The following is a 25,243-nucleotide window of genomic DNA, read 5'->3' on the forward strand; positions in this document are numbered from 1 at the left end:
CCAAAATGTTGAATGGCTCCCGGACGTACGCGCAACTTAGCTGGCATTCGGTTCAGTCTGTATGCCAAAATGCTTCAATGCTAACATCGAAAATTCATAAGGGAGGGCCATTCGTATGCCGAGGTTCCGATGTAGTTAAAAATTTGGACAATTGTATTGATTTTATTTAGAATTAATGACCTAAAAAAACAGCTAATTCAATTCAGCTCACAATATGGAAAATGTAGAGGGGGTGAATACTTATGCATGACGCACTGTCCTTATTATTGGTCATTTCAAGATGTCTCTCTGTGACTCTGTACCTGCGTCTCAGTGCTGCCGGTTCATGGCTTTCCCATGAGCACCCGATATGACAGGAATCATTTTTGCATTTCCCTTTTGAGGATGTCATGGAAGGTTTGTTACAGGATAACAAGAAAAGGCAGCCTGAAGGAATATTCAGTGCATTACCAAAAATTAAATAAAACATCTTCTCTAAGCCTCTCTGCTTCGCAAAGCTGAAAGGAGGCGAAGAAACAATCCATTTCAGCGTGCGATAGGAGCCGGCTGCGTCGCATGTCAATTCATTCTATTAAAGTGCAAGAGAGAGATGGAGGAATGAAGGAAGGAAGGAAGGAGGAGGGGAAAAAAACTTAAATCCTGTGTGCCAAAAAATAGAATTTTTATTTCATCATTTAGCCGATCCTTTTATTGCTGCTTTTATTCATTCAGAGGAGTTTTTTTTGGTTAATTAAATATGCGGTCCTGAAGACGGGTGAAGTAAATTTCCTGCCTGATTTTCTCAGAGGAGATGTGACAAAAATGATGCTGTATGATTGTCGTCATCTCTTATTAGCGTGACAAGTTGTCCTTGACAGAAACACACAAACACATAATAGTAGTATAGACTGTAAACAAGTGGCTTAATTGAAATTTGTGAACGTCTGGTAATGTTCAGATCATCTAGGTTTATAATTTAGGACTAGTTACTGAATACTAACTGTTGTTAGTATACATCATGTACAGTATGTGTCACATGTGTTACTAAAAACCAACAGATATCGCTTGCACTGCTGTACCAGACTAATGGGAAGTTTAAGATTCCCATTACAGCTTTTCAGAACATCAGGAGATCTTTGAAAAGCTTCATCTCCATTCCTCCATCACGTCCAGCTTGGACTTAATCTTTTAACGGGTCTCGAAGCCGGGTCTCCGGCATGGGAGGCAGACAGCTAAAGACAGCAACCACTAGAGTCAGTCACTAGTGCGCCTCTTGAGATCAGGGGAGTGAGGTTTACCAGCACAGCACCCACACTCACTCCCCTAAACCTCACTCCCATCCGGGTCTGGGCCCCTGAGCAAGGCTGTTAACCCTCAATTGCTTAGCTGTATAAAATAAGATAAAAATGTAAGTCAGCATCTGCCAAATGTCATAAATGTAAATCATTGTCAAATTTCCAGTTTTAAAACCCTAGAACTGAAAAGTTCCCAGTTACACAATCACTGGCCTGGAACTGGCCAGAAGCTGTTTAAGGTTGTTGTGTATCCGAAGGTTCACTCTAATAGAAGCAGGAAAAGCTCAGATGAAAGCAGAAGAAAAAAAAAACAAAAAATAGATGCAAAGAAAGGAAAAAGACAAGGAAAGGTCCTGAGGGTCCTTCGGTGCCACTCAGGCAGAAATCCTTGACATTTGCACTTCCATGAATCCGACAGTCCGAGCTTCCAAACAAAGATACAGGAGGCCTTGTACTCCACGGCACTTCTGTCACACCCTATTTATCTCTATACAAAGAATTCTGTCTTCTTTGTCACGTTTATGGAAGTTATATATCGGAGAGAAATATCCGAGACTCCGAGGTCCTCGCAGCATTTGGTACCATTTCACTGCGTGATTACATTTCACTATTAATTTCTTGTTTGTACCAATCACATGATATTATCTACTCTCAAACAGACATGACATGATTTTAACAAACCCTGTCACATCCTGGCGAGTCAGCGCACTGAGACGGAGCGGCGCTGTAAACGCCCGAGTGTCTGCGAGGAGCGATGGCTCTTAATGCCAGTCACTGCTGATTTACTTCAACCTCATGGAGCACAAATGAATCACTCCACACTTGTGTGTGTGTGTGTGTGTGTGTGTGTAAGTGTGTGTGTGTCTTTAAACGAGTGGCATTATCAAGTTCAAAAACGCAACATATTTCAGAAAACAACCAGAAAAATAAAAGCAGCATGAAAAAAAAAAATCACTAATACTTTTGAATGCTCCTGAATTCTGGCTTCTGATTGGTCAGAAGGAGTTAATTCATTTTCTATGACAGCAGATCTATGGAAGGAGTCTCCACTGACTGAAGAGTCTTATACAGGAAGGTGTGTTTGTAGCTATAGCTATAATGAAAGTCTTTATGTCTTTGCAACATTTTAATGTAGCGATAAACAGATAAATCGTATGTGTCAAATGAAATAAAACACTTTAGTGCATTGTCTTAGGGGAAAATAAGCATCTTTAGTGTGGTCACAGTAACTCTGCTTCATTACACCATAGCTCTGTCATTGATTATTGGTATAATAATATCATAATGTTCTGCTAGTCTTAAATAACTCTAGGCTAGTTTTGCTAACCATGTAGCATTCATTAATTAAACTTTTATTAAAGCTGGTCTTGAATTAGCTGGGCTTGAAATAATGACATGACATAAACATGTTATTAAGTAGGAATAATGGTGCTGGCTTATTTTGTCACCCCTTTTGTTCTCCAAAACCAGTTTGAACCAGATGTTACATTTCTGTGGTCAATCATGCCCAGACATACATCCGGTTCTTCTCTTTCTACCTCTTCTTATCAGGAGTTATCTTTCCTTACATTCAGACCATTAGATTAGACAGAACCATGCCTGTCTCCGGCCAATCAGATTCCTCCTCATACATTCAACTCACTTGCTTGCCAAACTCTGTATATAATAAGCTCATACTTCTGAAAAAACTTTGAGATCTTGCCACCTAAAATAACTCGCCTCCGTGTCTCTCTTGGCAATTCTCCCAGGATCCTGAGGACAGCATGTAGCAGAGCGATTTGTTGAGACTCTCTCCAAACAGAAAAATCCTAACCAGCTCCATGACCGCCAGGAAGGTCTCACTAATCTGTTTAAAACATGACCAATCATCTGACAGATGTTTAAACCACTGGATAACCACTAGCTGTCTCAGCTAACAGTACGAAATTATTATACGGCAATGAATGTGTTATGCTAAGCCACATGTCAAGCTGTTGAATAAAGAGAAAGGTGAAGCTGGAGAATGAAAAGAAAACGCTTAATGTAAGGAAACAGGAAGTGCTTCCAGTCAGGACGGAAGTCAGGAAACTCAAAGGATAGATGCCATTTAAAAGCCATGTCTAAGAGCCAGTTCCTGTTCCTGAGACTGTCCGCTGCAGTTATATAAGGGTGTCTGTGTATATGTAACATGGATTGAAAGGAGTAGGAAGGTGTTCTGTAAAGAGGAAAAAGATTATTAAGGAAATAATGGGCTGTGTGTAGAAATTAGAACATGCATTATGTGGATTTGGGGAAGGAAATAAAGGAAATGATTCCATTGACATGGTCAGTGTTTTGAATCTTTTCAGATCGGTACAATGAGAGAATCCTTGCGAGGAGAATAAGAGATCTTGTCTTGTTTCCATAGTGAATAAAAAGCTTTTCGACACGTCGCTTTCTGTTCTGGTCCAGACTTACATGTGAGATTATTGATGATTGCTGTTGTTGTAAAGCTCAAAGCATCTTAATACAACACACAACACACCGCTGCTTCCTGTTTAGGTGACTCATTCAGCACTCTGGTCACATCTGTGAAGATGAGGAGAAGAGGAGGAGTGGAGGACAGGTGGCTGAGAATAAGGGAGGATGAGTGGAGGAATGGAAGATTTAAAAAGTGTAAAGAAGAGGAAAGTTGGAGGCGAGGGATCGAAAATGAAGAAATTGGATAAATGGTGGAGAAGAAAAAGAAGAAGAAGAAGAAGAAGAAGTCAAGGGGATTTGAGGTATAGGGTAAAAAGGAGGAGTGAAGTAGAGAAATTGAGGTCTGAATGAATAAAGTAAAGGATGACTAAAAGAACGGAAGAGTGAGGGATTAGTGGAGCAGTGATTAATTGGTGAAATAGTAAAAAGGATTGAAGAAATGGAGGATTGAAAATATTGAGGAAGTGTAGAGGAAAGGAGGTGGGTGAATGAGGTGAAGCAATGGAGGTGTGAAAAGTGAAAGATTGGAAGGACAAAGGGATGGAAAGCAAACAGAATGATGGAATAAAGAATTAAAGAGTGAGTTGAGGCATCAAGAAAGGGGAGGAGTGGAGGTTAGAAAGAAAGTGTGCAGGAGTGATGGAGCAAACTGATGGATGAGTGGAAGAACAGAGGTGTGTAAATTTTGACAATGGATTAAAAGCATGCGTGGATGAATGGAGTGAAAGAATAAATGAGAGAAAAGTGGAGAGTGGTAGTCAAAAGGGATGGAACTGTGCAGGAGTGAAGGAGGTAAAGAAGGGCTGGAGAAAAAAAGGAGTGAGGGATTGGTGGATCAGAGATATGTGATGTGGTCATATTGGTGAGTGAGAGGAAGAATGGAGTCTTTGAGAGGTAGACGAGTGGATGGGGTTGAGGAATAGAGGATCAAGAGTGAAAGGAATGAAAGAATCGAGGTGCAAACAAGTGGCAGAAAATGGGATGGAATAGTGAAGGAGTGGAGAAAGAGTAAACAAGGTAAAGGGGGTTGTTGAGGGTTAAATGACACTCAAACTTTAGAGGTATTGCTTAGTGACAAAAACGGTTTCCATGGATACAAGGAGAACACAGATTTAGTTGTTCTTTAAAGATTAGATTGTTGTGGCCTTTTAAAAGTGATGGCCATTGTCCGCAGGTGGGAGGCAGGTGGAAACAGTAGGTGCATGGTATAGGTGGACACCATATAGGTGGACACTGCACATACATGGTATAAGTGGACATGGTTTAGGTGAACATAGAAGGTACACAGAATAGGTGGAGGCTGAAGGTGCATGGTATAGGTGGACATGGTATAGGTGGACACAATGTAGATGAATACAGCACATACATGGTATAAGTGGACACCATATAGGTAGACACAGAAGGTACACAGAATAGGTGGAGACTACAGATGGACGGTATAGGTGGACACAATATAGGTGGACATGGTACATACATGGTATATATGGACACCATATAGGTGGACATAGTAGGTACATAAATAGTCACAGTATAGGTGGACACTGGACAGCTCATGTACATGGTGTTTGTGGACACAGAAGGTACACAGTATATGTGGAGACATGTGAGTGCATGGTATAGGTGGAGACTATTGAGAGTATTGATGGACACAGTGTAGGTGTAGACTACAGGTGCGCAGTATAGGTGGACACAGTATAGGTGGACACAGTAGGTGCATGTGGTAGGTGCACCTGCTAATATGGCTCATGGTTGTAGCTAATAAATGTATAATTCAGCACATAATGAGTCAGGTGTAATTTATGAATGAGTGAGTGTAAAAATTGTAGCTCCATTGCTATTCACTGCCTGTATTCGTCATAGCATTGGGTTTAATCTTTAAAGCTGACGCCGAGTGAAAGAGTGAAGGAGTAAGTCGTCTCTCAGGGACTGTGGTAAAAAAATGAACCGAGCTCGGGGAGTTGAGTGACAGAAACGCTGACGCAGATCTGCACCGATGTGATTTGGGCATGGATCAGTCTAATTTCACCACGACCCGCATGCATCAAGCCGGACGGGTTTATGGGCTGGGCCAAATGCTCCCAGGACGGCCGTGCATGAAAAATGCATGAAGATGTAAGAAATAAATCCAGTCGGCTCGCGTTAAAGATCTATTTAGTAGACAAAACACCCTTTTCCTGAAAGCAATCTCCCCTTGAAGCACCTGCACTCAATCTTACTTAACAGGCAGTAGCTCACACTCGAATACAGCGAGCACACTTATCAGTGCAGGGACACTTTTTTTTTGGCCAGCCTTCTGTTTAGCGGAAGGCGTAAACAGGCTAATCAGCATGAAATATGAATAAATTAGTATTAAGCTCGCTGAATACTAGATCGAAAATGCAGGAAGCAGACTTCAAAATGAAACCTGTGGTCTTGTTTATTGGCTGTTTTGGAGATTCAGAGCTTGTACAATCGCCACCTCTCCACCTAATCACAGTGAAATTTAGGACAGAGCCACAATTATGGAGTCGATAACAGCCGAACAAGGCACTTTTTATTTTTTACGTGGAGCTTTTATTGGTGCTACAGCATGTCTGACTTCCCCAGACACAGTCTATCAATAAAAGCTCTTTTAATGGCAGGTACCAGAGCTGGTTATTAACGTCTGTCTCTATTCTAATCTGGCTTTGATATCGGTGATGGCTGTCCTCCATAGTCTTTATTTTTGTGATGCCTGAGGGACTGTGTCTCAGTCTCATGGAGAAAAACACGGTCATGTCCCAGTGCTAAATAACAACAGCACCCACTGTGAGATAACGGCTGCAGATGGAGTTATTGAGTGAGGCAGGTTTCAGATATAAACCCCACGCTGAACAGAGAAGACAGACAGAAGGAGTCAGGGAAATAAAACAAGGTGAATATTATTTTATCAATTTCCTGAACAACTGATATACAAATATTGGTTTTGTGTGCAAAGTCACAGCTACTTATATCTAGAACATCTTCCATGCATCTTCAAATCAATTCTATAAATCTCTAGACGTGAGCTCGAGTGAGGAGAACGGTTCTTCTAAAAGATCTTCACTCAGCTGGTGTTCTGGTGATGAGGTGGAGAAAATGTCACTCTAAAATCTCTCACAGTGTTCAACTGAGTTGAAATTTGGTGTGTTGGTTAAATACCCTTCAGTACACGTTACTTCTCAAAGAAATCCTTACAAGTCCAGAGGAAGCCTTATTTATCCATTCAGTAACTCATTCACTTTAGCACTGGCTTTATTCTGGTGATCATTGTGAACACACACACTCCCATATATGAGAAATTTACAGTTGATGGACAGCTGGAGGAACCTAGAGAACCTGGAGGAAACCCACACGGGCATTGGGGAATGTGCAACTGAAAACCAGACAGTAAACTGGGCTGAAGTCAGGTGAGGTGAGTTAAGGAAATTAAATAAATAAATAAATAAATAAAATGTAAAAATAAAATAAATAAATAAAAACTATTTTTTATCAATCTCTTCATTTTATTTTATTTTTTTCTGCTCTCTACACAATTGTGAAACCTTAGTTTCTCATCATCATCATCCTTCTTCTTCTTCTTCTTCTTCTTCTTCTTCTTCTTCTCTGTAACCATGAAAATCTCTATCCAGTCCTTGTTTATGCATGCAACCAGTATATGACTGGCATCAGGCACACAAACTGACAAACCAAGCGTAATGAACAGCACATAACATAGCAATTGCGTCCTTATTGGCATTAAAAACAGATCATGCTGTGCTCTATAAAAACAGAACCTCCTACAGACCTCACACTATTGTTAGAAAGAGAAGTTCACTGAGTCGAAACTCATTCTGTCACCTGCCTGTGTGCAGGAACACAAGCACAACCTACACAATTATTATATTAAAATGTCACCTCGGGTGCTATTTCGAGTGGAGTGGAGCCACCATGGATTGCAGGTAAGATACATTTTCTTCATATTTTGTCCTGGGTGATAATGGAGGCTGTGATAATGCACTGTGTTCAGGTTAATGGAAACAAAGGAAACGCCATAGCCCTGAGAGATGAGGCCTACTAAAAGCAGCAGGCAAAAAAAAAGAATATATTTAGAATATATATATATATATATATATATATATATATATATATATATATATATATATATATATGTGTATGTTTTTGTTGTTGTTGAAAAAAGATGACGACAGAAAAGAAAATATAATTCCACTGCTTGAGATAAAGCATGAGGTTGTGCCAGAAGGTGTGAGGGGAAATTTACATGGAGAAATGTGAGGGAAAAAAAGGGCTGCATCGCCCATAAATTGCCCACAGTAATGTGATTATGGCTTCATAATACTGGAGCAGTTATAGAATATTCTTCTGACAGGAAACATCTGTATAGCATGTTGTTATCTGGTGATACATTTACACTCCTAAAGTCAATAAATCCAGTCAGCGGGTTTCGAGTATGTTCAGCCAACACAAAGCGTGATTAAAGATGCGTCGATAGCGATAGTGGCATCAGGAATAGATCGCTCGTACGGGTAAGAAAAGAAGAAAAAGAAGAAATGCTCTGATCCCAAGTGATACCATGCGACATGAGTCTAGTGAACGTTTTCAGCACAAAATATCAGCGCCTTTATTTTTTTATTATTATTTTTTGGACAAACAAAAACAAACAAACATCATAAACGACTACGCTCTCTTTGAGGTCAGATCTCGACATATAAAACATGCTGCTTAAGTGTTGGAACATGAAGCTCATCGCTAGCACACTGACACAAACAGAGGTAATGACATGTCGGATCAATAATATGATAAAAATAATAATAATGCTCCAAATTAAAATCTAAACTCTGTAAATATAAACACATTATTGCTATCTTGCTATCATATCGTTTTTTCCCCCACAGTTCACACCGTACTCAGCTGATCCGTTCTCACCACTCATACAACACTAAAATATTAATTAATTGCCATTTTTATTCCTGCATCTGTTTGGCAAGACCTCCCTGCAGGGACTGTGTGTAAAGCAGATGGTGGTTTATGGCACATTTTTATTGTTTATCCCATCGGATGTCCTGTCGGATTCTGTACTAGGAACAGTTATATTATTATAAAATAAAACATCAGCGCCTTTTTGGCCTGGGAAAGTTTTTTTTAGGTATCCACATGGTGGTTGTTTTACACAGAATTTCTCTCGGAAAACTGTGAAAAAGAAGAAAAATCGACAGTGTGTTATGCTAATTTAGTCTAAATATCTGTTCTTAATATCTAAGTGTATCCTAAATGCGAGAATCTCATTTGGTTTTTGATTACAGTCATTAAAAATCTAATAAATGAATAAGCGCTTTTTTAATGAACTTGGTGAGAAGTGAATTATTTTCCTATATCAGCATGCCCTGAAGTGTGGTGTTCCACTTATAGCTCAGGAATCTGCCAATTTTTAATTTATTCATCCTTAATTATTAATAATTGATATTTTATAGTTACATTCAACATTTCAGTTAGTGCATTTCTAGCATAACCCCATGTCCTGGTTCTTTTATGTTCCAGGAAGTGAAGAGTTACGTAAAAACTTATGCTTATGCAATCCACAAGACCTACACGTACAGTACAGCAAGTGTGGTGTGCTAATCACATCTTTCTCCATCACCCAGCTTAACAGAATTCATCGCCTTAATTTAGGCTTAAACGAGTGAATCATAAACACACTGATGATGAATGAATAAAGTCTAATGGCTTTAGGATCTAGACATAAGCAGTTTAGCTCATTTCTAAAAGCAGGATGTCCAGACAGCTGAAACATGACCCAGTGTGATGGATTTCCTAACAGCATCCTGGGCTGAGTTTTCCACTCGGGTCCGAGCCATTCAGAAGATTATTCCAGAGTTTATTCAGGGACACTAAGCAAAGTTTTTTAACGTTAAAGCAACTCGGAAATTACCATTTCTCTTTATTCGTTCTGTAATGATAGAACGAAATGTTATAACATGCTGTAAACATTACGTATTTAACTATTTAACCATTTTTAACAGTGACTCACAGGCGTGACATTAGATCTGAGGCAAAAATTTAATACACTGCCTGAATCTACAGTCTGGACTAGAAAGAAATTAGCCACAGTCTCACTTCGGTTCCATTAAAATCCCAAACAGTCCACGCAAAAAAAAAACTTATATTCATGCCTGTGTACTCAAATCATTAATATCCTCCAGAACGGTGATGGAGAAGCTTCTCTGCTCGATGAGCTAAACACTTTTTACGCTCACTGTGAGGCTGCAGCAGTAACAGAGCTATCGTTGCTAGCAGTGCTCACATCGCTAACCGTGCTAATGGCAGCATGCATGCTGAGAGTGTCAGAGCAGGAAACACGTTTATCATCTCAGAGCATGGCTTGAGGAGGGCTTCTGGGAAACCGAGCACCAGGAAAACAGCAGGATCGACCGGACCCCAGGGGACGAGCGGAGAGTGGACAGTTTCACATCATGTAGAACCATTGTCCTGACATATTTAACACCCTGGTGATGTCATCATCTTTACCAACTTAGACTTTAAACTGCCCTGTAAGATGCTAAGGACCTTCGACACATGCATCATTGATAGAGAAAGTCACAGTCTGCTTCTCAAAGCTGGAGAGCGAGGTCTCCAGAGGGGGGTGCGATCAGCTGAGCGTATCATCCACACTGAGCTTCCTGACCTGTCTACTGCTGGACCAAGGTCAGAAAGATAGTGAAGGACCTCGGCCTGCATTCTTTTCTCTGATGGATTCAGGGAAGCGATTCTATTCCCTGAAGGCTAACACAGAGAACATAGAGCTTCTTCCTGCAGGCCATTCAAGCCCTCAACCAGGACAACCTATCATATCATGCACATTAATCAAAATACAGTCACGCTGTCAGTGACTGATGATCTATTCCTATATTTTTTATGTTGTTCTTGTCCACTACAGCAGATCATCTTGTCAAACTATTTAATTTTGGAGAGGTTCTACACCAGATGCCCTTTCTGACATAACCCTCCCATTTCATCCAGGCTTAGGACCAGAATTGAGAGTTGACCCCTCAGTGGCTTGCTTGTATCCTTATGTTTTCTTTATCTTCTATATATTTTTATCATTCCTACATGTCTAGAAGTAAATTTTGTTTTATGAACGTGTATTTTCCCATTTTTACTCTATTTTTGATGTTGTTCTCTGGTAGTCCAGCATCAGGATCCTAAGCTCAGGTTCCCGGGCAGGGAAGCAATCCAGCCATTGGTGGGGTTAACCCTCAGTGTCGGTCCAAGCCTGGATAAAATGGGAAGGTTTTACTTCTGTATATAAGGTTGTGTATGTAAACAATAAAATCTGTGTTTGCTTCTGTGGGTCAGATGACTATATTGCAACAACAAATGTATGTATTAGTTTTCTAACACTTTGGGTATTAAAGGGACAGAGCTATTGTAACAAGTATCTAAAGTCATAGATGACCACTTTCTTTACATTTGATTGGATCTGATGCCTTGCTGATGCACTCAAAGTTCAGTCAGATTCACTTTAAACCATTTTATGATAATGTTTTCAACTATTAAGACACGCCTTCATACTGTATGAGACATAGCAAAGACATGACTTGCTAGTTACAACGATGATACACAGGATCTAATCCAATATCGCATCCAATCTTAAAAATCTCTGATTCACAGACTCTCATGTACTGATTTAGATTTACATTCAGAAAGAGCATGCTTTAAGACTGATCTACGTCTCAGGTTTTGATGATGCAGCATTCACAGCATTTATTCGTCATAGCCTGCTACTGTGGTGACACTTCATTCTGAGGTTTCGTGTAATTGACAACGAGCGCTGACATTTCTGATCATTTTCCATGCCTCAATTGATCACGATTAAGGCGATAACCCCGCCCCTCGAACTCCCTCCAAGCCATTTTTACTACAAATATAGAGCAACACGTGGCAGTGTTAAATAAAGTGTGTCCTCAGGCTTCTGCAAAATCACAACGTACCATGTGACAAAGTCAAAAGATTAGAGACGATACGAGGCACCGGTTAGAGATGACTTCAGAATGTAGAGGAATGAAACATGGAATCTGGTGGGCTATTGTGGAATTTCCTTTAATTCCGTTTTTCATATAACCTTTGCACCAGCCCGCTGATGGCGAGGGCACGAGTGCCAACGAGGCTGAGCTCTTCTTTGTGATGGAAATTTTTTTTTCCCCATTTTGAGCTCCAAAAGAAATTCTTTTAAGACAGCTTCTCAGCAGGCTGACTAGGCCCCCAGGCCTCTTCCATTTACTCCTCCGTGTCTTTGTCTCACCAGTCCAGAAAATATCCTTTTGGATTTGAAGGACAAACTTCTTCACTCGCTCTGTTACCTGTGTGTTCCATGCTGGTTTAAAGCAAACGGTCAACAGGCAGAGAGCAAATCAGTCACACTTCAGCTCTAAAAGAAGTGGTGTTTTTTTGTCCTGTTGCACAAACACACACTGCTGTGTTATCTGTTTCTTTGAAAACAAGCGCAGTGGAAGCTCAGCGGTTAAGCTGTTAGCTCTGAGGAATACCAAAAGCATGACTGCACAAAATCACTGTTACGGCCTCCTGTCCACCAGATCGACGGGGGATCATCACAGCAACTACACCTTAATTCCAGGTCTGAATCCTGAAACGGCATAAATACCACTGTAAGAGAGTTCTGATGAATCCTGGATCCTGATTGGTCAGAAGCGTTGGTTCATATTAGAGCAATGTAAATCAATACTTTTGTTCTACTATGTCATGGTTTCCATAGTAACAGCAGATTCACAAGGACTTGTGTGTGTGTACCATGTATGAAAGGAGTCTCCAGTGTCAGCACTTTGTAACTGTCAGAAGAAATGAGGGCACAAAGCATTAATTATTGCCACATATATATTACAGCACCCTAGCTGAGGAAGTTGGGGTCAGAGCACAAGGGCAGATATGATACAGTGCCCCTGGAGCAGGGAGGGTTAATGGCCTTGCTCAATTGCTCAACAGTGGAGCTTAGTGGTGGTGGGGCTTGAACCCTGATCCTCCAATCAACAACCCAGAGCCTTAACCACTTGAACCACCACTGCCCCCAAAATAACAACACTTGGCTTACACAGTCCATGGGTTTCGGTCTGGCATCGCAGTAGACCCTTGTGCTCTGTGGCCACACCCTGCAGTGAATGGACTGGAAATCATGTCCTAACAAGTTCTAACACACTTCAAAAAATTCCTAACAAAAGTCCTAACAAGTCCTAACAATTCCGAAGGGGAAAAACACTCATTGGCTGAAGCAGGGGGTCGGGGCAGGGAAAAACACACAGACTACACACAGACTACAGTTGGCCACAGTGCTATAACTTCAAGAGAACTTGTATTAGGGATGTTCTGCCACATTTAATGCAACTAAACACAAACACTTGAGGATGGAAAATAATCAAGTTTAACAACTCTGTTGTTGATTATTTTACCGTAACAGCACCAAACACACACACGTCATTTTATCCCCGACTTGACGTCTCGTCACGTGTCGTCAGTACTGTACCATGACATTGACAGGGATTTATCATTTGGATAGCATTTTCTCAGCGCTCTATAAGTTCCCTAATGAATTTGTGCTTTCGGCATGAGAAGGCAAACGCATTGTTCAAGCGCTTATGTTCATGAGGACACTGTTGCTAAGCAACTGGGAAGTATGGACGCCAAGGATGAAAGCTTGCACATAGCCTTTTACATCTTATAGACAATGAAGAAACACAGAGACCATGAAAATTAGAGCAAAGAAAAGACTCTGTACACAGTACACTGTCATTAGACCGTAATTACACTTAGCATCGACTGCTTACTGAAAGAAGACAGCTTCTATTATATTGCGAAAGGCCACAACTGCGTCACTGCGTGTTACATCTGCACTGCGAGGAGCTTCTGGCTTTGTGTGTGTACATGGGTCCTAATAAACAACTCAGACATTTTACAAGCTTTATTCTCTAACTTTTTATAAATAAAGAAAGAAAGAAATTGCAAATGTACACTGACAAGTGACAAGGACTTGATACTAAATAGGCAAAAGTATGTGCACCCCTAGGCATCAAATCCATATGTGATCCAGATTTTTACCCTCTCCTTACTGTATAATGAGCTCCACTTTTTTTCTGAAGGCTTTCCACTAGATGATTCATTCAGCTACAAGAGCATTAGTGAGATCAGACTCTGATGTTGAGGAGACTCCAGTTCCAGTTCATATGAAGGTGTTCAGTGGGGTTGAGTCAGAGTCAGAGCTCTGTGCAGGACACTCCAGTTTTTCCACTTTCTCCATCCTTTGCTTTGTGTCATACTGGAGCACTCTCTGAGTTCCAGAGAAAGGAAATTGTAACAGAGACGTTCTATACAATTCTATGTTTCAGACTTTTTGGTTCGAATGATTTCTCGGACCAGCCCTATGCTGCACATGGTCCAGGAACTTCTTCAGCTCTGAGGGTCATTCACCGATCAGGCATAACATTCTGAGCAGTGAGAGGTGAAGTGAATAAGACTGAGTATCTCCTCATCATGGCACCTGTTAGTGGGTGGGATATATTAGGCAGCAGGTGAACATTTTGTCCTCAAAGTTGATGTTAGAAGCAGGAAAAATGGACAAGCGTGAGGATTTGAGCGAGTTTGACCTAAAGGGCCAAATTGTGATGGCTAGACCACTGGATCAGAGCATCTCCAAAACTGCAGCTCTTGTGGGGTGTTCCCGGTCTGCAGTGATCAGTATCTATCAAAAGTGGTCCAAGGAAGGAACAGTGGTGAACCGGAGACAGGGTCATGAGTGATGGCTGACCTGTGTGGAGACGAGCTACTGTTGCTCAAATTGCTGAAGAAGTTAATGCTGGTTCTGATAGAAAAGTGTCAGAATACATAGTGCAGGATGGGTCAGGGCTGTTTTGGCAGCAAAAGGGGAACATAATATTAGGCAGGTGGTCATAATGTTATGCCTGATCGTTGTATATGACATTAAATATGTATAGCAACATTAAGAAGAAAAATAAAGCTTGGAAGAAAGTAGCATTGTTGATTGGTGGATCATGGTTCAAGCCCCTGCACCACCAGGCTGACACTGTTGGTCAATTGAGCAAGACCCTTAACCCTCCCTGTTCCAGGGGGCGCTGTATCATAGCTGCCCCTGAGCTTTGACCACAACCTCCTCAGCTGGGATATGCGAAGAAATGTGCTGTAATGTTTGTATGGCAATAATAAAAGCTCAGTTCTTCTTCTTCTTGAATAGTGGAAAACTTAAACACTAATCAAGCTACAAACTGCATACAAAGTTTAGCATTAACATGTAAATCAATCACCTAATTATCACACTGATTAGCGCGTCAGTTTATCTGTATAAAGATACACCTGGCAACTCACTACAGGAAAAAAACAGCATCTGGACGCAAATCGCCCAAACATCACCACACAAAACCGCGTATCCGTGCTCCAGCACCCTCCACACCCCAGTCAGGCTTCTCCTCCACGCCTGTAATCACTCTAACTGTCTGGACTTAATTAAAATGTCAGCACGGCCGCCGCAGTATGCATCCCGGTCCTCGATAAATTAAAAAGAAATTAGGATAGCAGATGTGTCTTTAATGGCTTAATCAGGACGTTATATTGGGTCTAATAAAGCGCAGTTTGGGTGTAATATTGCAAAATATATTTTCGTCATGCAAAATAATGTAAGAAACAATGAAGGAAAATGCCGGTGGGAAGAAACAGCAATTTGTAATGCAGATTAGAGACCGGCTGTTTTGGGGCATGTTGAGCAAAGCGCCTTGGAGTATTAACATCTGCTAAGAAAGGTGTGGAGAGAGAGAGAGCGAGAGAGAGAGACAGAGAGAGAGAGAGAGAGAGAGAGAGAGATACTTGAATTATCCTGGGTTTTAATACAGGTGGGAAAAAAGTTATCCTCGCTTTTAAGCATTTTTCACACTTAAAAACTGAGGTGTGAAAACTTTGATTCTACTGAATTTGACTCGCGTAGAGCTTTCAACACGGCCACAATGCGGCTTCACACAAATCCGATCTCAAATTAGATTCCTAACGAGCAACTTGATCCTGATCCTGACGAGCAAAACGTAGAACTGGAACCTGGGATCTTCTGATTGGTCAGATTTCTTAGGTAACTTCCTGTTTTGAGTTTTGTATTAGCATGAATTTAATACTAATCTTCATGTGAAATGATGTAAAAAAATGTGGTCTAGAAGAAATTTCTTTTTTTGCTTGCTGCCGCCAAAATAATCAAGTAAAAAAGCAAACGAATTAAGCTTGATAAAAATAAATAAATAAATAAATAATGATAATGCTAAATAAATAAATAAATTAATTAATTAATCAATTAATAATAATTTAAAAAAAAAAAAATCATATTCACAGGAGCATTTACACTTCCACGACAATCCAGTTCGTTTCCAAAAGCGTTCCTGAACCTTGATGTGACCCTCAATTGATTAGCTTTCAGTTTTTGAGCTAATTATTTATGTTGCACAACAATTTAGTAAACATTTTGTGAAACTCATATTTTTGTTTTATATCTTCTGTTTTATAACTTCAAAGAAATTCATAAATTTCAACAAATAAGACTCATATTTTAATTAGCAAATAATTGCATTGTATAACAGGAGGAGGAGATTGTGTGTGTGTGTGTGTGTGTCTATTTGGGATTCACAGCAGTGGCTGAGCTGCATTAGTGGAAGATTTAGCGTATGACATGCCTAGCAAGTGCTTTGCCAATTTTTCATTCTTCTTTGTCTTTTATGGAACTGTCCATATTCACACATGCACACACACACACACACACACATTAATAGATATTTCACTTACTACAGTGGCATGTTCCTCACCCTCCTCCTCCTCCTCCCACCTGGTGTGTGTATGAGTATGTGTGTGTGTGTGTGTGTGTGTGTGAATGTGTGTGAGTGTGTGTAATTGCAGCAGCGCTGATTTAGGAAGATGAGATTTGAATAGAGGCACTCCACTGAGGAGGACAGAAGAGCACTCAACTCTGACTATATTAGGACACAAATGCAGGGAGGAGTGCGAGGCTCAGATGGAGAAAGATGAAGGAGAAGAAAGAAAAAACAAGACTGAAGCCTAATTTTATTACCCTTATAGCAGTGGTGTTGTTTTATTTCTTTCTGGGGTTTTTTTGTGTGTTAACTGCATTTAATGTGCTCACTTCCTGCTGTCCCTGAGCTGGGTGCTAGTTTTTGCTCTTGGTCTCAGGTTCTCTCCGGTCGGACGTGAAACGTGACAGGAAACGCGACGAGTTCTCAACTCTTGCGTTTCGTTAGCGGGTGCTGGCATTTGAGAGCAGCCATTTAAACATGTTGAGATGACGCACTTGACACTCTGCAGTAATTCCATCTCACATGTGGCCTTTGGGAAGAAAATGTCACACTGCTACCGTGCTTTTGCGAAGAGGACGAGAAACAGAGCTAGACAAGATGGAGGACGATCTCGGGCTGGTTTATGTCCTGTTTCATCTTATTATCGACTCAAACCAGGCTCAGGAACTGTCCTGCAAACACGCCATTACAGGACAACTCAATACATATGATTAGGATGAAATACGCCTGATCTGTTTCACGGTAAAAATAGTGGTGCGAAATGTGGACTCAAAGTCCCAGAATGCAATGCAGCTGACTCACACCACACCAGAGGTCCGGCTCGGCTAGTCAGTGATGCAGGTATTAGCATGGAAGTTGATCCGTTTGTACAGATACAAAGTACAGCGGCCGTGAAGTGCAAAACACAATAACAAATCCGAGAACATGAGGACAATTCAGACAAAGCGGAAAAGGCAGGTGAATGGAATTTTGACCTCTGACTGGACGACACATCGGTCACTCAGGATCTACAGGAAGTCCAGCAGTAGAAAGTGGATTGGTGTGTGTATGAACACAGCTCTGCTCTTATGGCGCTCCTTACATCCTTTAATCTGGAATAGTTTGGTCTTCCGAACATTTCTGTGTGTGTTTTTAGAGATCTCAAACTAATCTGTACTCCATGATACACTATCAGTATATCCAACATCCTGCCATATTATCGTCCTTCCTCAAAGCAGCGCTGAATGAAGTCCATTTTCTTATAAAGATAAATATATATGTTTGTTATTTTCTTTAAAAGATGTTTAAAAGTTGCACTATTGAAAGAAAAATGGTTTCAATTGAAGGCAGAACTCCAGACATGTACAAAGAAATAAAGTTAGATCCTCTCCGTATATCCTGACTGACCGATGTCTCGTCCAATCAGAGAGAAGAATTCCGTTCACAAAAACTATACCTACCGTTTCCGCTTTGTCTGATTCGTCCTCGTGTTTCTGCTGCATTGCCGTCTTTAGGTGGAAATGAATCAAGGGTTAAATCCCACAGCACCACGATCAGGAGAATTGTGGGTAACGTTAACCAAAGTGCAAACTAAAATAAGCTCAGAATTCCATTAGGAAGTAAGCCGGTGTGTTAATTAGAGCGATTTAAAAGCGTCTTATTCCGTGGTTCCTACCTCCTGGTGTAATTTCCTGCTCCTCAGATCCTCACCACCTCGGTTGAGAAGTACTCCAGTCAGAAACGAGTCTAGAAATGAAAATAATGAAACATAAAATGGATTAGAATTGTGGTAGAGTATGAGAATCAGTTCATGACTGCTGGTGATGATGGAGATGGGAGACTAGTGATGCTAAATACACATGTTTAGTAATCGCTTTATTAATACACTGAGACTGTTAGTGCTGAGTGAAACAAAAGTATGACATCACAAGGGTGCAATGATGTAATAATACATATGATGTGTGACTTGATATATTTTTTTAGTGTAGTGGTCACTTAAGTCTGTTTGATCTTTCCTCTGAAGTCCAAACAGACACAAAAGCAGTAAAGATGTCTTGTGTCCGTTTTATGTCATTGATTGAATAACAAATTGGACAAATGTAACTTCTTTTAATTTATCTTCACAATATTTACAGGGTTCTCTCAGTTTCCTAATAAAACAAAACAAAACAAAAAAAAAAACTATTACATTATATATAACATTCCCATAATATTATTCCTATAATAAGATATGATGATATCTTGGGAATTTTTATCGTCACTTAATTCATCATAATATCCACATTATATCTCCATCTCATCCAGCTATAATTTTCTCCTCCCAAGACATTTTTGGATACTCGATGGAATATACAAGTGTATTTCACACCTGACCCTGTATAAAGGTACAGTCAGGGCTCAGGAAATCAGCCCCAGTCCTTGTTTGAAGATGTGGTATTAAGGTTATGAGTTCAAATCCCTGGTCCACCAAGCTGCCACTGCTGGGCCCCTGAGGAAGGCCCTTAACCCTCAACTGATATATAAAATGAGTCACTCTGGATAAGGGTGTCTGCCAAATGCCAGAAATGTAACAATGTAATGTTTATCTGTATGTATGTTTGTATGTCCAGTTCTAACACTGGAGACTCCTTCCACAAACATTTCATAAGCCTGTCCTGAAAAAAGTGCCAGAAATCAACAGTTCCACACAGTTCTATAATAATAATCTGTTTATGCAAGGACTCTCCTGACTGAGCGAGCTGTTCCTATGGAAACGAGCGCATCAATCTAAAGCCGTGATTTATTTCATGCCGGAGCCGCTGATGTAGAAAACGAATAAACATGTTCTAATTAGAGAATTGTGGTGTAACAGCAAATCGTCTGATGTAGCTGCCAGAAATTAAACCCTTATATTGATGATTTATTTTTTTTTTATTCTTTTTTGTTTTGTTTTTTTTATTCGAACGAGCCATGCAAGCCCGTTTTCCACCAGCTGCCCCTGGACATAATGAACACAGATGCTTGTTGAATTGCTGAAACAAGGAAAAGAAAATGGATGAACAAACAGACTGGAGGAGCCGTACCATATGCAGACTCTGCCTAATGGCTGTTTTTTTGGGTCTGCTCTCTGCCATTGCTTCATTAAACCCTTGTATCTCGCAGCACAGTAACTGAACTCCAGAGCGTATAGATCGCAGTCAAGTGGGTGGTAGCGTGGCTTTCCGTATAATTGGCTCCGAACAGGCGAAGAAAGCACAACACTTTGCAAATGACGCGCTCCGCCTGAGAAGTGTATGTATATAAGCATCCTGGTTCTCCGTGGGTAACTTTTCTCTTACACCCCCCCACCCCACCCCCCCGGTGGAATCTGCCTCGTTTTCTCTCCAGCTCATAAATCTTTTGGTAGCGAGGCCAGGTGGGCTGCGTCTGAGTTAACGTCAAAAACAAAGGATGTGTTTGAGATGAGAATATAAAACGGAACGGAATAAAGAACAATTCCCGTCGTTTCAATCACCGAATCCGTCCGGATATCTGCCTGAGATCCGCAGAAACCTTCCGTTTATATAGACTAAAGTTACCGGCAATGAGGAAGATCAAGCTGGTGAGTGAGATGGACTTCACTAAAGTCAGAACAAGGCCGGAGATGAAACATGAAGGATGAAGAAAGGTTTTGTAGTTTCTGAAATATCCTCCATCTTACACTGTCTATACAATAAATAATCAGGTTTTAGAGGCTGGCTGATGTGTAGGGTGGTGAGAGAGAGAGAGAGAGAGAGAGAGAGAGAGAAAGAGTGTGACCCTAACCCTATGTCAAATATATTTCAAAAAATTCCAGTTAATCCATCCCCAGTTCTCCCTCCTGACCAACACTGAAAAAATGACCATCCTGTTGAGGGAGAGGAAAGAGAGCTGCATTCTAGCAGGACAGTACATATCTACCTGCTACAAGCTGAGGGGACAGTGAGTGACCCACCCAAACACACACACACACACAGCTGTTTGTCTTAAGATCTAATTAATTATATTTTTATAATTGTTAATGAGATGTTCTTCTCTTTACATTAATGCTTTGGCAATACTGTACATGTATATGATCATGCCAATAAAGCTTACTGAAATTGAATTGAAACTGAGTGAAAGAGAGAGCAAGTGAAAGAAAGAGAGAGAGAGGGAGAAAGAGAGTGTAGGGGAAAGAGTGAGAGAGGAGAGGTGAGAAAAAGTGAAAGAGAGAGAGAGTGAGAGATGAGAGGTGAGCGAGAGTGAAAGAGAGAGAGAGAGAGAGAGAGAGAGAGAATTTAAGCACATTGTTTGAATTCAACACTTTGCAACAAAAGAGGAAATCTTAATGTAAATGAATGTTTCACTGAAAAGGTGGAGAATAAACGAATACACAGTAACTGTAATCTGGGAAAAAAATCCATTTTAGAGCAAATGGAAAAAGGAAGAAGAACAGGAAATTGTAAATTAAAGAAAATAAATAAAAAACAATACTTGGCGTAAAAGCGATTTTAATACACTTTATCGTCCTTTCCTCCTGATCCAGTGTGAGTGTGTATTATTTCTACTACAGTCTAGAACACAGGTTAATTAGAGCGCAACCCTTAATGACGATCCCGACAGGATTGGACACCCAACCGGAGAGGCCATCGCCCTCAGCGCCTGGCGTCCACTCACCACTAACTCAAAATAGCACTGCCACACCACATGTGTGTGTCCCACAGCAGGGGAAAGCATTTGGAGAACAATAGCTCCGGGTGAACATTAAATACTGGAGCGGTTCGATAGAGAAACAGCAGTGCCCTTTGACTGAAGCTATTATCTAAAGGAGAAAAAGCTCTCAGAGGAGGAAAAGCTGAAGAAAAAAATCACTTCTTAACCCAAACCCACACCAAAAAAACACGGACAGATTGAATATGGATAAAGATTGTATCTGAAGTGTCATAGTGAGTGATTATTCATCGCTTAGTTATCTTACCACAGGAAGGAGGCAAGCAACAGAGTGACAAAAAAAAGCATTAAATGTTCGTCTATCTACAGGAGGAACTTTGAAGAGCCTGGTTTAGGATCCAGAACCTCTCCAAGGAACACAGAACCTGTTCCACTGGAGGTACATGGAGCTTCTTATCAATCTATAAGGAGATGTAGAGAAGGTGATGGGTGTGGCTTCATCCAGGATGGTCTTCTCAGCAATCCACAGAGCATGAGAGCTCACATAAGGCTGAAGGTGATTAAATGGTCTTCAAACTCTAACTGAACCCTTTTAGGAAATTCTGGAGCAAACCAAGGTTTCCACAACCATCGTCAAAACATCAAATGAGGGAATATCTTCTGGAAAAAAAACAGAACTGGAACTGATCCAATCCATCTCCATGTTAAAGCATTCAGAGTCATCCTATACAGCAGCATGCCTACAACACTATAGCAACAGATTGGGGAAGAACCTCATGAGGCTGTGATGGTCATCTGTCCACAAACATTTGACCATATATTGTATATCTCTCTCCATTTCCAGACTATTTTCCAGTGTAAATAGTGTTTAGCACAAACATAGCATTTCTATCTGAGCATCTGAGAGCCTTCATTCATTTGCTTGCTCAATTTTTGCACAATTAGCAACACTAATGCTAGCACAATGACTTTGCTAATGCTAGGTCAATTATCAATGCTAATGCTACCACATCCACAATGTAGAAGGAGGAGTATGTTCAGACACCAGAATTGTTCGTTCCTGATGTATATTGAGGTGAAAAGGTTTGTATACGCTATTGATTGACGTGATCGATATCATTTTGTTTTTCTTTCCACAAATGTTATGATCACACCTACACAAGATGTTTGTGTGTGATGATAAAATTTGATGAATGTTCAGGGCGGAGTCAATTGTCAATAGTCTAAAAACATGACCTAAGTGTTGTGTTAAAGTTTTAGAAGCTTGTTTCAAAACCGAAAAAAATAAAAAACGAAAAAATTTTATGTAAAACAGAAATGTTTTATGTATTCAAGACATATTCACACTTCTGACGCCAGAACTAGGTGGAGAGCCTGCAAATAGCTAAGACCTCTATGCTCTTTTGAAACAAGCAATCTGATCTTCTGATCTCATTAGAAATCCGAACGAGGTTGGATTTCATAACAGAAAAAAAACAAAAAAAAAAACCAGAACGAACTGTAACCTCATCTCTAACCCTAACCTTCGTATTGTTTTCCTGCAAATTGTTCCAGATGGCTTACAATTTACTGCTCAAAGGCGATGCCTAGGAGTTTGATGAGGAATATGGGGCTTGTGCTCCGAGTCTCAAGATCTCCAATGCAAAGGGAAAATAAATAAATAAATAAAATATATATAGCAGAAATATATTTTATATATATATATATATATATATATATATATATATATATATATATATATATATATATATATATATATATATATAGGTTGTGACAGAAAAAGTACAAACTCCCTGAATGTAGCAACTTGAGGGATTTGAAAAGGAGAAATCCAATATACCTGCTAGGCCAATGTGGTCATAAAACTTCGAGGGTAAGAGCAGGAAAACAGCCGCGACGGGTGGGACAGGATGATTCAGAATGTCACGGAGAGCTGTTGTGTTGAGGGTTGTAGATAAAGTGTAATGTTCTCTATAATGTGCTGAGACTTTTCGCTGTGAACAATATAGCTTGACTGGGAACACTGAATTTTTCACAGGCCTTGAATCGGGAATGTATTTCATCATATTCAGGGAAATTTTCAGAAATAAATATAACTCAAACTAGACAAAAGATCCAAGACTGTATGCTTTAAGTCTTCTATAAAGGAATAAACTAGACATCCTGAAAAGTTTGTTGTATTATCTGAGCAGTTATAAAACCATTGATTTAATAAATAAATAAAAAAAAATGACCCTGATGCTGGTGTGAAGAAGCGGAGATTATTTTCCTAGAACACATTCTTTGTTTAGCTCAAGGAACTACTGTCAGAGCTGTTGTTATGGAAAATTCAACAGCACTGTGATGGTATAAAAGCTAATATCAAACATCATCTTTATCTCCAAGATCCTAGAAAAGGTCGTGGCTCAACAGTTAAGCTCATACTTGCATGAAATCTTTCAGGCAGGATTAGACCTAACCACAGTGCCAAGTCAGGGCTGATTAAAGTAGTAAATGACTGAATACTGGCCATTTGCCTGTGTTGCTAGGTCAAGACCAGAAAAATCGATGGAGTCAAGAGAGGTTCTATCCTAGCTCAGGTCTCTATCTGACTGATTATTATCGGTTTCTAATCATGGCTTCTCTATAGATACAAAGGTAAATATTCTTTGCTCTCTCAGGATATAATTATTCACAAACACGGTATTAGCTCCCACTGCTATGCTGATGACACACAGCTGTATGTTTCAGCAGAAGCCAGATGAAAGACGTGCATAGGACATTAGACGCTGGATGCTGAGTAACTTCCTCCTACTCAATTCTGACAGAAGTACTTCTGCTAGGACCACAGAGAGCTAAAAGTAAACTTGTGTAGTTATTCTTGATGGCCTTTCAGTTACATCATGTGCAGCAGCGTGGTTCTTCTGTTGCTCCGGCTCCCCTCGCTCTCCGGCCCTGCCTGATTCATGCTGATGCTCTACTTTGGCTTAGAGCATTTTGCACTCGTGACTCACCTTCTGCTGCTGTGGATGGTCCCATATGGACACCCTAAATACTTACAGTTCCCAGAACCTTGTCAAATACTGTGATTACTCTTCTACACCTGAGAACTGTAGTGATTTATAATCTGGTGTCATTCAGAAAAGGCTTCAATTTTGAGTCTGATTTCACTTCAAGGTTCTTCAGGGGTCAAATTCTACACTACATCTGGATGTCCTACATGTGTTATGCAGACCTTTGCTATTTAAAACTATTTCAGTTAAAACGTATATACAGTGGAACCTCGGCATATGAATGTCCTCCCTTAAGAAATTTTGCACTAAGAATTTAAATTTTCCAAGAAATGTTTTGCCTCAGCATACGAAGCATTTTTGGCATACGAACAAACTGAACCGAACTGAATGCCGGCTAAGTTGTGCGTATATCCGGGAGCCGCTCAAAACTGGTTTGCGTCAGTGGAAAGCCAAGCAAAGTTTATGAATTTTACCATTTTTTCAGTCAGTGAAAGCTGTTTGGAAAGAGTCGACCCACGATACCAACGTCTTCAGCATGCGTTCCAAAGCTAGGTGATTTTTCTGGTGTTTTTTTGTTGACAGATTGGTGGCGTGGGTGATCTGTTCTATTTTTTTTTTTCCTGTGAGGAGCCTTGACATGGAATGCAGTTTACATATGCTTTGTATCGGTCATATTGGTCATATTTTTGGGTGGCCGGAACGGATTATCTGCATTTATTTCTGATGGGAAAATTTGTTTGGTAATACAAATTTTCACCTTAAGAACTGGCCTCCAGAACCGAGTAAACGCTATGCCAAGGTTCCATTGTACTGCACTACCCCCAAATCCACAACCCAAGACATATTCTGCATACTCTGACTTTTTCAGCACAGATAAATGCTAAAAAATCCCCATCTTTCACAGCATTTAATGGTTAAACATCTGCAAGTGTGTTATTAGCCATGTCTGAGTATGTTAGCACACCATGTTAGTATGCAGAACAATGCAGTTATACATTGAGACGTAACATTAAATCTCAGAGGAGAACTCGATCCTGTTCGCACACTTCAT

General features: G+C 40.3%; 1 protein-coding gene across 2 annotated transcripts in view; it reads right to left on the reverse strand.

The window, feature by feature from the left end:
• The window catches only part of lingo2 (leucine rich repeat and Ig domain containing 2), a 267,417-nt gene that overhangs the window by 162,815 nt on the left and 79,359 nt on the right, over nucleotides 1–25,243 (reverse strand). The window contains exon 3 of one of the 2 annotated variants that reach the window (XM_058397555.1): nucleotides 18,228–18,298. The exons of the other annotated variant lie outside the window; for it this stretch is intronic. The gene's annotated coding sequence lies outside the window, so the exon portion shown is untranslated. The remainder of the gene's footprint in view (nucleotides 1–18,227; nucleotides 18,299–25,243) is intronic. 2 annotated transcript variants of the gene reach the window in all.

This window comes from Hemibagrus wyckioides, linkage group LG08 (genome assembly GCF_019097595.1).
Source record: "Hemibagrus wyckioides isolate EC202008001 linkage group LG08, SWU_Hwy_1.0, whole genome shotgun sequence".
Classification (NCBI taxonomy): domain Eukaryota; kingdom Metazoa; phylum Chordata; class Actinopteri; order Siluriformes; family Bagridae; genus Hemibagrus; species Hemibagrus wyckioides.